The sequence below is a fragment of the Pararge aegeria genome, chromosome Z, assembly GCF_905163445.1.
Source record: "Pararge aegeria chromosome Z, ilParAegt1.1, whole genome shotgun sequence".
NCBI classification, from domain to species: Eukaryota; Metazoa; Arthropoda; class Insecta; order Lepidoptera; family Nymphalidae; genus Pararge; species Pararge aegeria.
Genome location: NC_053208.1, coordinates 17,909,198 through 17,923,691, shown reverse-complemented (window position 1 = coordinate 17,923,691; position 14,494 = coordinate 17,909,198).

Genomic DNA, 14,494 nt, shown 5'->3' with positions numbered 1-14,494 from the left:
GCCAGGTGATACTAACTTTCATGCGCTAAGGGTGCCGTTCCTTGGAACAAACTCGTTAATTATTATTATTTTTGAGTTTACAAAGCAACTTCGTATCAAATTCCAATGGTTCGATGATGGAGACAATTTTAGTTTGCGTATGGACAATTTTATACTTAATTAATTGATTTTTGATTTGATAAGTTGATTTATTGATTAGCTGTTGCCCGCGACTTCGTCTGCGTTTGATTTTGTTTTTTGATGTGGCGTTCAATTTAGTTCTAGTTCTAAATGAGAGGTTTGCTGCTGTCTGCTGAGGAGTTCTGTCCTCTATCTCCAAATAACTTTACACAAAGTTTGGGCAAAATTAAACACATATAATATAACAACAAATATAACCTCTATAGTACAAAAATAATTATTTAAATCGGTTATAATTTGTCGGAGTTATGGTGTTAAATCGTCAAACACTTTCATTCCCTCTCAAAAAAAAGTATCCTATATTACTTCTAATACTTCCAAGAATATGTGTACAAAGTTTCATGAGGATCGGTTAAGTAGTTTTTGCGTGAAAGCGTAACAAACAAACTTACATTGACTTTTATAATATTAGTAGGGATAGGGATATCCAATTTTCAAACTGTATTTGGCTTGAAATTTTCGTTATAATAATAAAATATCGTCTTGCACGTACGGTGGGCTGTAACTGGGCAACAGTTTAGGGAAGTCGATAACTATTGATTCTTTTCACCAATCCAGGAAAGTGCAATTTGCTATGAGAATATTGCCAGTAACAGCATCTTACATATTAAAGGTACAATTTAGTTATGTTTTGTAATAGTGAAACGATAATCTGCAAAATTTTCTTACTTATTTTACAATACCCGTTTATTACTTAAATTTACTTAACATCGTATTAAGACCTGTATACTTAGTCAGAATTTTTTGAGTGTCCGAGCCGTATTCTATAAATAAGTAAGTATACTGACTTCTAACTTCTTAGTACCGAAGGAGTTTTGATTCGAATAATTAGAGTTTAATCCCTATTAGGTTTGGGTAATAGTGTGTGACCCTAAAACTAATTGTGTGGGAGATGAATATCGCGTGGCAGGTAGATGTGGGGTGACGTCACGTTATAGGTCCAATATGGCTACAAAGCACTATCAAGAACTTTTATGGCCTTGTAATTTTATAATAGAACCAGATAGATGGTAATTAATAAAGCATCATCATCATATCAAACCACTACACGGCACGGATCTCCTGCAATTAGAAGTGGTTAAGGCTGTAGTCCACCAAGCTGGCCCGAACCATCAGTGATCCAGCATCAGACATCCAGCATCCCATGGGACCGCTGATACAACAAAACGTGTGGAAAACAAAACCTATAATATCCAGTAGTAAAAATAATAGACAGTAAATTGAGATTAAGTGATGTGGGTGACACTATCGCTTTTTAAACCTTAACTTCTAGAGACAAGAGAAAATTGTACTTTTCTTTTAATTCAAAGCATCTATCCTTAATGGAAACTCAATAGTATTATGAAGTAAAGTGTAGTACCAAATATACCATTCAAATGCCACAAGAAAAGCCTTGACCAAGTTTTTACTACTAAAGTAACTAGCCTTGGACAACTTCTAACTACTTATCTTCTAATCAACCGTTCATTATTATAATTTAGCTCTTATTACCATGTGTTTGAGTTCAGATACGTTTGCCTGTTTCCTTGTGTGTAAAGAATTCGACCTTCCACACCAGTGATCAACGATCGCAGTGTGAAATCCGATTCTTTAATTTTAAATAGTTTAAAAGTACCAATCGTCTCTTCTTCATCTTCTTCGCACTGGGCCGTTTTTCGCGCGTAAGCGCTGCACTTGTTGTACTTCGTACTTCCCCATTGTCGTTGCTCGGTACTCCAGCCAGCCTAACTGCGTCCGGAAGCTTAGCAGGACACCCAGGTTGCCAAGGACTCCTGGCAAAGTGGCTGGAACTCTATGGTATTGTTATGCCGCGTCCGTCCACCACCGCTTTATCAACTCTCAAAGCTCTGGCGCACAAGTGGAAATAATATCCAAATAATATATGTGTAACAATAAACGGGGGTAAACTTCCCCTGTTCCCAGTTCCCGTGCTTTAGCAGCACGGCTAGCATGAGCAGGAGACAAATATATCCCCGGGGAAAGGATATATATTTACCTTCTCCCACAGCTTTATCAACAATCAGAGTATTGGCGCACAAGTGGAAATAATATATGTGTTTTAATAAACGGGGGTAAACTTATCCTATTCCGTATTCCCGTGCTTTAGCGGGTGGACACGCTATTTATATCCCTTGTCAGGGGATAGGTAAAAGCGGGGGATATAATTTTTGTCTCCTGCCGGTGCTAGCCATTCCGTTATCCTCGTTAACCGTTGCAATAAAGCTTGGGTGTGAATTACTCTAGCTTCATAGCTTAATATAAATAAACTGTGAGATGGTGATAACAAAAAAAATTACCCGGCAAGTTTGTTGTGGACTCTTCTTAGACCAGGGCGCGTTTGGAACCCTCGTATCTTTAGGTTTAAGTTGGCGTACGAAGTTATCACCATCCCCTTACAATTATGTAAACATATTTGTATGAACGCTTCATAAGTGCCTGTGATAGGCCTGCATGAATACAGAAATTTTAAATTTGAATTTTGAATTCAATATGAGGTTGAAAATTTCAATATTGACGTGTAGTATTCATCCATAAGACACAAGGACTGTTTTATATATCTAATTTTGTTTAAAGTTGCTTATTTTTTATATGGGCAATAAATAAATTGTACACATGACGTAATTTACGACAGTTGTAAGTTTGTAGGAATACCTATATACTGTGATGGTATTTACTTCATACGGAACCTATGAGCCGAACGATTTCGAACTTGACCTTCCCTTGTATACTGTGGAAATTATTAAAGTTCGATATACCTATTACAAGTATAACGAACTTCCAAGTTGATCGCTCACCATCGCAATATCCGCACTCCATGCACTTTTGAGTGCAAAATGCAAATGACGTCAGCATAACGAGGTAATCGCATAGGGCTTAGGTAACTCGGTAATCCGCAATGATTTGGTAGTTTATAATAGAACCAGATAGATGGTAATTAATAAAGCATCATCATCATATCAAACCACTACACGGCACGGATCTCCTGCAATTAGAAGTGGTTAAGGCTGTAGTCCACCAAGCTGGCCCGAACCATCAGTGATCCAGCATCAGACATCCAGCATCCCATGGGACCGCTGATACAACAAAACGTGTGGAAAACAAAACCTATAATATCCAGTAGTAAAAATAATAGACAGTAAATTGAGATTAAGTGATGTGGGTGACACTATCGCTTTTTAAACCTTAACTTCTAGAGACAAGAGAAAATTGTACTTTTCTTTTAATTCAAAGCATCTATCCTTAATGGAAACTCAATAGTATTATGAAGTAAAGTGTAGTACCAAATATACCATTCAAATGCCACAAGAAAAGCCTTGACCAAGTTTTTACTACTAAAGTAACTAGCCTTGGACAACTTCTAACTACTTATCTTCTAATCAACCGTTCATTATTATAATTTAGCTCTTATTACCATGTGTTTGAGTTCAGATACGTTTGCCTGTTTCCTTGTGTGTAAAGAATTCGACCTTCCACACCAGTGATCAACGATCGCAGTGTGAAATCCGATTCTTTAATTTTAAATAGTTTAAAAGTACCAATCGTCTCTTCTTCATCTTCTTCGCACTGGGCCGTTTTTCGCGCGTAAGCGCTGCACTTGTTGTACTTCGTACTTCCCCATTGTCGTTGCTCGGTACTCCAGCCAGCCTAACTGCGTCCGGAAGCTTAGCAGGACACCCAGGTTGCCAAGGACTCCTGGCAAAGTGGCTGGAACTCTATGGTATTGTTATGCCGCGTCCGTCTCTAGCATCACGTACTTTGGTGTTTCCTCCGACTCCATCCATGTATACCCTGAACAGAGGGTTATGTCGGTGACACTTATGATGGAATGATGTCCGTTTAATGGGATGTGCCTGGTTAATAGACGCACCACCTTCTTGAGTTTGCCTTTGTACAGGCGGAGGAGTTTGTTAGTTCGGCGTTGTTCGTTGGAAATGATTCCTTGTTCTATCGACAGTCAGAAACATCACCATCATCCCTACAAATCGAATGATTCTCCTTCTTACAGTAGTTAGTAGACAAAGACCAAAACATTAAGCGTCTCGGTATGATGCCGCGTAGAAACCGATTAGGGGTAGCGGTTTAATATAATGACTATATAAGTAGGTATTTTGTCTACCAATACGCACTGGCCCGCGTGGTGGATTAGAGCCTAAACACTTCTCACTGTGGGAGGAGCCCGTGCCCGGTGGAGGCCGGTGTTGAGTTGATATGATGATGATGTTGATAGGTATTTAAATGATTAGTCCGCTACAATCTTAGATTGCACCATCATTTACCACCAGAACACCTTTTCAAAGAAATATGTGGTCATATTTAACAGACTATTATAAATGTACGCTTGTTTGTACATGTTAGACTATTTTTTTAACCACGTGTCGTTCCACAGTGATTTTTTTTTATGTCGAACATGGATAACCTCTTTAATCCACCCAATCTACATATGTAAATATTATATATAATTGAAGTTAGACAGCAAAGACAAATATTATTTATGAATAGGTATATTTTTGAAGTGAAAATTTCTTCTTTCCATTATCTATAATTTTTGGGTGAACAAAAAGCAAGAAACTTGCGTCATCGTCACCGCACGATTCCCATGAGTTTTTTTCTATTGGCAGTTCCCAAAGACTAAAAACAAAATATTTGCAATCAAAATTAGCCTATTTGCTAGTAATAAATTAATAGTTCCAAAAAACTAAAAAAACCCGACTAATTTCTACGTTTTTATTTTATTAAGTTTATATTTATTTAGTTTATTTACCAAAACGTGGTTTTTTGTTTTTCTTGAAAACATAATTAATCGGTAAAATTTATAAAATTAGAGAGATAGAGAGATAGGTGAAAAATATATAACTTTACAAAAATCTTATTAAGCATATTGAAATTTTGTCTTCTGTCCTCGCCTCGATATATCTACAAAATTTCAACGAAATCAGAAAGTTTGAAGATAGTCAATATCAAGTCTAAAGGAGTCGGTTACAAACATAGAAATATAAGTACAGGTGAAGCTAATAAAAAGCGTGTAAATATAAAATTAAGTTAAATCTAAAACGTCTACGATATCCAAGTTTATACCAATCATTCTGCCAGTCGGTATTATTAAGAAAGATACTTCCCTTTTCCGGCTTTTGCTCTTTTCCAACCGGAAATAACAGAGTAACAGCGCCTGCGGGAGACACGCCTAAAACAGCGCGGCCCAATGTTTCAATTTAAGAATCTCGCTTGAATCCGGATACTTCGAGGTATGATGTCTTGTGATATTATGGATACACGATACGATAAATGTCTAGGTATAGCAGCAGAAGACGCTCGCATGAACCCTGTTACAAGAACGCGCTCCTCAGTTTGAACTTTAAGTCAGTACGGCTAGCGTGGTGAGGAGGAAGGGTAAATTTATTTTCTCCCACCGCTTTATCAACTCTCAAAGCTCTGGCGCACAAGTGGAAATAATATCCAAATAATATATGTGTAACAATAAACGGGGGTAAACTTCCCCTGTTCCCAGTTCCCGTGCTTTAGCAGCACGGCTAGCATGAGCAGGAGACAAATATATCCCCGGGGAAAGGATATATATTTACCTTCTCCCACAGCTTTATCAACTATCAGAGTATTGTCGCACAAGTGGAAATAATATATGTGTTTTAATAAACGGGGGTAAACTTATCCTATTCCGTATTCCCGTGCTTTAGCGGGTGGACACGCTATTTATATCCCTTGTCAGGGGATAGGTAAAAGCGGGGGATATAATTTTTGTCTCCTGCCGGTGCTAGCCATTCCGTTATCCTCGTTAACCGTTGCAATAAAGCTTGGGTGTGAATTGCTCTAGCTTCATAGCTTAATATAAATAAACTGTGAGATGGTGATAACAAAAAAAATTACCCGGCAAGTTTGTTGTGGACTCTTCTTAGACCAGGGCGCGTTTGGAACCCTCGTATCTTTAGGTTTAAGTTGGCGTACGAAGTTATCACCATCCCCTTACAATTATGTAAACATATTTGTATGAACGCTTCATAAGTGCCTGTGATAGGCCTGCATGAATAAAGAAATTTTAAATTTGAATTTTGAATTCAATATGAGGTTGAAAATTTCAATATTGACGTGTAGTATTCATCCATAAGACACAAGGACTGTTTTATATATCTAATTTTGTTTAAAGTTGCTTATTTTTTATATGGGCAATAAATAAATTGTACACATGACGTAATTTACGACAGTTGTAAGTTTGTAGGAATACCTATATACTGTGATGGTATTTACTTCATACGGAACCTATGAGCCGAACGATTTCGAACTTGACCTTCCCTTGTATACTGTGGAAATTATTAAAGTTCGATATACCTATTACAAGTATAACGAACTTCCAAGTTGATCGCTCACCATCGCAATATCCGCACTCCATGCACTTTTGAGTGCAAAATGCAAATGACGTCAGCATAACGAGGTAATCGCATAGGGCTTAGGTAACTCGGTAATCCGCAATGATTTGGTACGTTCGACGTGGTAGTGTGCAAGACTCTATGAACATTGGTCCCGAGGTCACCACAGTCACGCCCGTCGTATCCAACCTTGTCGTTGGAGTGTTCATAGAGTTCTATAAGTTTGCCTCGTTACGTAATTTCCAAGTCAATATTAATAATCTATACTTGTACTCCTAACTTAATAAAGCTGAAGTCTCTATATTTTTTTATATGTATGTTATCTGGAACTTTCTTTCAGTCAGAAATACCTTTCATGCTTTTGATAGTCCAATTCCTAAGAAAGGTGAGGGCTATAAATTCATCATTACACTACGATTCTTAAAAGACGGGAAAACGAAGTAAAACCGCGAGTACGAGATTTCACGCGGTAAGTTGGAGTAGGCATAAGTATTTCATAGGGTTAGTATTGCATAATATGCACGATTACGGATGAAAGTTTCCACGGGAAAATTTTACTAAGTATCAGTCGCTGTAAATGAGAATGATATTAAAGTATTTTAAATAACACTATAACTAACGCAATAACCAAATACTTAGTTGGTATCAGCAAACTAATAATCTATAGAAAAGTATATATTTTTATAAGTTCCTTTCTTCTTTTAGTTTATATTTTAGCATCTATGTACTGAAATTTTTGTAAAAAAACTTGTTATAAAAAAGTTTTATTATTATTCGCTAGCTTTTTATATAATATCCATCACAAAAGAAAGGCTGTACGTTGCAGAAAGTAAGCTAAGCTGATATTAATAACTACTTCGGTTATAGAGACAGGTCTTTTTTATTTTAATCTTCATCGCAAGCGTAAAGGGCCAGAGGCCGTGAGCGAACAAAACCAGGTCAACTATGCCAAGCCACTTCATTTATCTTAGTTTGTTCTATGTGCATACCTATACTACTGACATCTTCTTTGCGGAGATGAGTGTCCAATCTACGGAATAGATTTTGAGATGAATATTTTACCTACTATTATAATATATTACACTTGTATTAATGATTTTTGGGGTGTAAGTGGGTGTGGCTAGTACCAGTCAGCCTCCCAAATTGCCCACCTCACCTGCACGGTGGTGCACCCTGCCGTTTAACCGACGAGGCTCTGGCGACCGACAAGTGGCGGTATAACCACTTCGAATTGGCTAGGCTGAACAAATGGCACAGACCGGTGTCGGGCAGCAGCGACGCCGGGGCGATCAGTCTAGCCCTGCGATGACCAACCCGCCTGCCCAGCGTGGTCATTATCGGGCATATCTTTAATGGGAAGGAGAAAAAAACCACAGCCCCTAGTTCCCGGCGGCCCCGCTATTCCTGGCTACAGACGACATTAAGCGCGTCGCAGGTAGCCGTTGGATCCAAGCGGCTCAGAATCGTGGAACTTGGAACTCCCTACAAAAGACCTATGTCCAGCAGTGGACGTCTATCGGTTGATGTGATGATAATGATTTTATTCTACTTCATTCTATAATACATTTTTTTTATTTTACTGCAAGTTAGACTTTCACTGACAATCTCATAGGGTGATAGGAAATGCAGTCTAAGATGATAGCGGGCTACCCTGTTAGGGCAGTAACATACTTCCGATCGTATCGGAGCGCTTAACCGCTTTGCGGCAAACCTATGTCGTTAGGGTGGTAACTAGCCACGGCCGAAGCTTCCCACTAGAAGCTTAAGAAGGATTGGGAGCTTGAATTTGTGAAAAAACTATGAAAATATAATCATAATTTTTTTTTATTAGTTACAGGAGAACAATCCTACTAGTTCAAAAATCCGCTCCGAAAGTTTTTAAGGAAAACGTAAATTTTATAGCTTTCCAGTAACATCTAAAATGTGCCCTACTTAAGTGAAATTCAAAATTCAAAATTCAAAATTCATTTATTTCAAGTAGGCCTAATACAAGCACTTTTGAAACTCTCTACCACAGTGATATTTAACAATATTATCTTGAAATTAGTTCATTAGTTAAAATAGAACAATCCGATTAAAAATCACCAGTTAGCTCGAAACTCTACTAAATTTTTCAGGATTACTTAAGTGGTATTAAACAAAGATGGCTACGCAATAGGGAACTTTCAATTGCGAAATAGTATAATGAACGAAACGTGAGGAGCAGTGGAAAATGTAGGCATAATATGTAGGTAGGTATGTAGCTGTAGGTTACGCAATGCGGAGACCTTGTCACTCGCCCACCGACACGCAGCCTCTGCATTGCCGAGAAGATACATTTATATTGACACTAGCTCTAAGCATACCCTCGTCCGCGTGTATTGTATCTCATCATTTATACACATTGCAAAAACTACTTAACGGAAGCCAGGTTAAAAAACGGCGTGCAGTTGAATCAATATCAACCTGTTACCAAACAATTGCGTTTGTTTACTAACTACGAGTATATATTCGTATCTTTGGCGAAAAAATTGCCCAATTTAATGGCATAAATGTGTGACCCATATCAAAGCTAAAAAGATAGAGTTATCTAAAAAGACACCTGGCATCGATATCTTCCATGACTCACCCACAGATTATAGAAAAAAACTCACTGAACACTTCTCGGTGAGTTTAATTTTTTGTCAAATTAAGTATACACGACGCTTTGTCAATGCTATGTGCACTTGTAATTGACGTGCATATCAGTCCATGTTTTTGTGTGTGTGCTATGTTTGAAAACGTGTAATACGCATGTTGTAAGTTCTCTTAATAAATAAAAAAAAAAAAGTTTTTCTATCATCTTACATCGGCGACCTATAAGCACGTATCTTTTGGCAATATGCAAAATATTAGTTAATACACTAGTGACACAAAATCAAAACAGATAGGAGTAGATCATTAAATATTTAAAAATATATAAGAAGATTACTAAAATGGATTAGCAATAACTTTTTCTCCGTAGGCACTTTTTAAATATTTTTTCCTTAACAACCAATAATTAGTAGAATCCACCCTCTTTAATAATTACTTTAAAGGGAATTAATTATTTACTTCAAAGTGTTTGTCAGGACTAAATGCGCACAAAATTTCTAGTAGTAGCAGGTTTTTGTTAAGGAAATTTTTCCGACTATTTATGTCCTTGCCCAGAAAGCAACAGCGCCAAAAATAAGCTTCGTAGGTAAATTTATTTTGAATATTACCTATTTATAATATTTTTTCTCCACCAAAATCCTTTTAATAAGGATATACAGTCTAATATCGGTCCATCTCTGAAGGCGTCATTAAACAAATACTAGTTTGCTTTTAATAAAAAAATAACTTTTAAACGGTTTTTTCACGAAGCGTAATAATAATTTATAATAGGATATAATAGGATATTATAAATTATTATTAATATTGATATTTCTATTATACATATCGAGTGTTCCAAGCCTAACTGCCAATTGCCAACTGGTTCGAGAGACGTTATCAAATGCAGTCGAGTTTGACAGGGTTCATTTCCGCTATTACTAGCGTAGTAGCGTTTGTAATGTCAATTTCAGAGACGTTTTTACTGAAAACCTATCCTGTTTGCTCAGCAGACTTTAATGTCCGGTCCAACATGGATATTAAATAAACGTATGACCTGAAAGATTGTTAATTAATACTCTATCCTTTTTACTTGTACGTACGTGTTGTATTGTGTACAAGTGTAAAATTAAAAAACTTAACTCTTAGATAGTTAGTCTCTTTTTATTTTATTTGTTTTTGTTTCACTTTGAGATACTTTTCCTTATGTGTAAACTTTAATCTTTTTACTTGTACTAAAATACAAGTTAGAAAAAATAGAGTAGGTATAAATATTGTCATGCACTAAAATAGATTTTTTTGGAAGTTATATTAGAAAATGTCATTGACTTTGTTGTAGCCTTACTTAAAATTTTCGCCCCCCAATTATGGCATGTGCATTGATGGGAATGAGCAAGACTTAGAGAAAATACGAAGAATAGGTACCTCAGTATATTTTTTTTGGACTAAAAACTTAAAGCAATCATAATATTTAATTTAAATAAGCCTTTATCCCTCACGAGGTAGATATAGGCATTACCGACGGTTAATTACAAACGTTCTTTGTTCTGAAATGAATTACCTACTCCGTATGGCTCGCAGAACATTAATATTACAACAATAACTCCATACACAAACAAACTGGAAACTCGTTATGGAAGTTAAAACAATACTCATATTCCATCAGATTTATTTATGGGTATATGCTTATTTCTTTATCTAGTAATGCTACAATTTTTTTTAGTATGAAGTAGTCTGGTTTATACTCTACTGTATACGAAAATAGTTATAGATTCATGGTCGTCATCATAATCTTCAGTAATCAACTATAAACTATTAAATTATTTTTACTGCTGGGACAGACCCCTTTTCTCATAGGATTGTATCACGATTCTCCAATATGTATTTTGCGCACTTTAAAAAATTAAGTAGGTAGATCGCATTTTAGCGATTATATTTTACAATTATAAATAATTCCGGTTAAAATCTAGCTATCTTATAGGCTTAGGCAAGAAATTGATTAATCGATAAGCGTAACATGAACCTTCTGGAAGAATCCGGCTATCCCTTGCACCCACTCCTTAAAATGAGTACTTAAATGATAATAATAGGTATATTGGGTCAAGCAGGCTACATAATATCTATACATTAGCTTTTCTGATTTATCTCAGCAATTAGTCAATATAAGTAAACGAACAATAATTTATGGATTATAACTACAGTCAGCGCTCATTTTAACCCTCGAAGCAAACGACGGGGTGCTATAAGTTAGACTTATCTGCATGTGTGTGTTTATGTGTGACTGTGCGTCTGCTGTGGCATCGTATCTACTGCAGCTGAGCCGATTATGATATATAAAATATTGGATCTTCGATATTATCACGTTATTTTACGTGAGTTTTGGTTTTGGTTCTTTGATTTTTACGACCATAAGTACTACTTGAATTGCTTATTAATAGGTAGCATTAAAAATGGATGAGTAGGTGCTCGCATTTAAGAAGCCCCTGTATTTCAAGAGAAGCCATGTTGGTTACAATCGGATTAATTTAGTTAATTCAATTATTGTAGCGTAGCCTACATACAAATTTCACTCAGTATACAATATTTTAACCTAGTCTTATTACAGTCATTCACTTGCCACAAAACTTCTTCTACTTTTCTTAGGAGAATGGCTTTATACTTTCACAGAGAACAAATATTTCTCCAATGTCACGTTTAAAGGAGAATACACTGCTCACAGTGTTACCTATCAATTGGTACACTATGAAATGCTTTTCGTGCAGGTTATTTATATTTTTTACGTCACAAACATGACATGAATGAATGTTATTAAAATGTAATGTATGAAATAATTAAGCCATAAGCTGTGCTGTGGAAGCAGTGATAACCTAAGTAGTTATTAGTTCGCCTACGAAAGGTTTGAGTTCGATTCCCGGCATGCACCTCTTACTTTTCAAGGAAGAAACTATTATACTATAGGCGTTCATATATTTTTAAACATGATTTTACTGTTTTACAAATGAGGGACGCCATCTACTAACGCTATTAAATACAAATAGTAAGCTTGCGCATTTTATAAAAATGTCATGACCTAGTTCCATTCAAAGCATTCTCTAGAATACTCTGACTGCAGCTAGAATTCTATACAAAGTGCTGAATAGTAATGAACCCTTGAAACCAAGGACAATGCGGAGGGGCGTTCATAGTGACTCAAAGCCGAATTAGACCGCCAAGTAAACGTGCAAAGCCAGTTGTTGGATAAGATTTATGCACGTAGAACTATACAAGGTAGAAAAAATTATAAAAAAAAAAATTACTTCTGTTATAATAATTGTTATCATCATCATCAACCCATCACCGGCCCAGGACACGGGTCTCCTCTCAGAATGAGAAGGGTTTAGGCCTTAGTCTACCACTCTGGCCAAGTGCGGATTGGTAACTTACTAAACGAAAACTAAATAAATATTTGTATAAATTTAACTTGAATACTATGTGCCGGCTTCCAGTCGCAGTCGTCCGGCAGTAAAATATGATCCTATCCTTTTTAGAGAAAGTCGGTTAACAAATGTAAAAGCCTCTAATACTTCATTTGAGGCTTATTTACGACATTAGAAACAAAAATCACTTACTTATACAAAAAAAGGTTACATTATAAACGGCAAGGCATTTTTTAATAATTTATAAAAAAACATTTTTATAATTACAAATAAGAACACAAACGTTTTAATCACTTTACATAAAAGAAGACAACCGAACTAATAATTTTTATAGTAAAGTGTGAAGGTAAAAGAGTGTGGTGTTTGTTGTTATTAGTTTTCCGTTGTCATGGTAATCGTGACCCAGTTTCAACTAAAATGTATCCGCAGTTGATGACACAGCATATTTTACTTAACAGCCTACTCTGTATCATTATTTCTCTTTAATAAATATTTATCTCAGAAAATAAATTATAGTTATTATTTTTTTCCTTATAAGCATTATTATATACCCTTTCCCAATAACCACAAAAATAATTCAATAGAACAACATAAAATACAATAACATAATAAATTAAACCAATCTCTTAATTATTAAACGTCTAAGTCTGATTAAGATATGGTGCCCAAAATGCTAGCAACATTTACACCCCACCCTCAGATTTCCAGTATCTTTATACAATAATGTTCAAAATGTTGATTTCAATCAAATTTAATTAACCCCAATAAGTTAGAAGTTACCTACATTTTATTTTCAAAGTAATACTTATCAACTAAAACACTTGCAAAGGTACCTAATAAACTTCCCTAGTGACTAAATTTGTCAAATGCATAACATTATAAAATGTTCAACTTATTCAATTACGTCATGAAATAAACATTTCATTGCACGGGTTTCTATCTAGGCCAAGGGCGGCTAGCAAGCAATAAACAATCATTTTATCGGAACAACGACGCGACCTAATTGAATTACTTTAATAACCTATATAAACTCATATCGCCATCATCATCATAAACTTTCTATCATTTTTTTTCTGTAGGAATCTCCAGTTCGTGTTGGGACGCTTGTGATCAGTCAGACCCTACTCAGTACTCATTTGTTCAGTTCTTTCCTCCTAGAGGTCTACGTACGCTAGGTCCGCCTTACGATGCAAGGTTGCATCTTGGGACTCCAACGACCATCGATCATCCAAGTTGAGCAACCTTCTTATTGCCTCTTTACTGCATCTCGCTGAGCTATTTCGATAAATATGGTTCTTCCTCTAATCTTTTCATACCTGCTTTGATTTTAGGAATTCCTAACAAAAACGTCTTCATCGCCCACGAAGTTACTCTGAGCTTTCTTGTCAAGCACATGGCTAGCGTCCATGATTTGAAGACTTTTGTCATCATTGGCAAGGTACACTGTTCGAAGACATTTTGGACGAAGACGTACATTTATACGAAAAGGTATCTCGAAGTTTTTAAAACGCTTTCGGTGGTCTTTTTCCCAAAATTCTACTAAAACTCTCTGGAGCAAATGCTATTGAAAAAGGAAAGAGCTATTTATATATTTCTAGATTATATCCCGTTAGACTCGATCAGTATTCCTGTGTACTTCCGAATGTGGCATAAATTCTCTACTAAATTATTTCTTTATCAGAGCAGACAGAGCGGCAAACTCCACTAACATGCTCCTGAAGTCCTCTCACGGATGATAATCTCATTTAACTAATGCAGTTATAATTATAATATATTTAAAATCATTTTCTTTCATCGTTCGTTTAACATTAACATGCTCTAGCGTTGTATGTCGCTTATCTATTAAAATTTATATAAAATAAATAAAAGACCCTTTTTTTTAAAGGAAAAAATAAAGATAGATTATTTTCAGATACTGATTTTCTCCTCGCT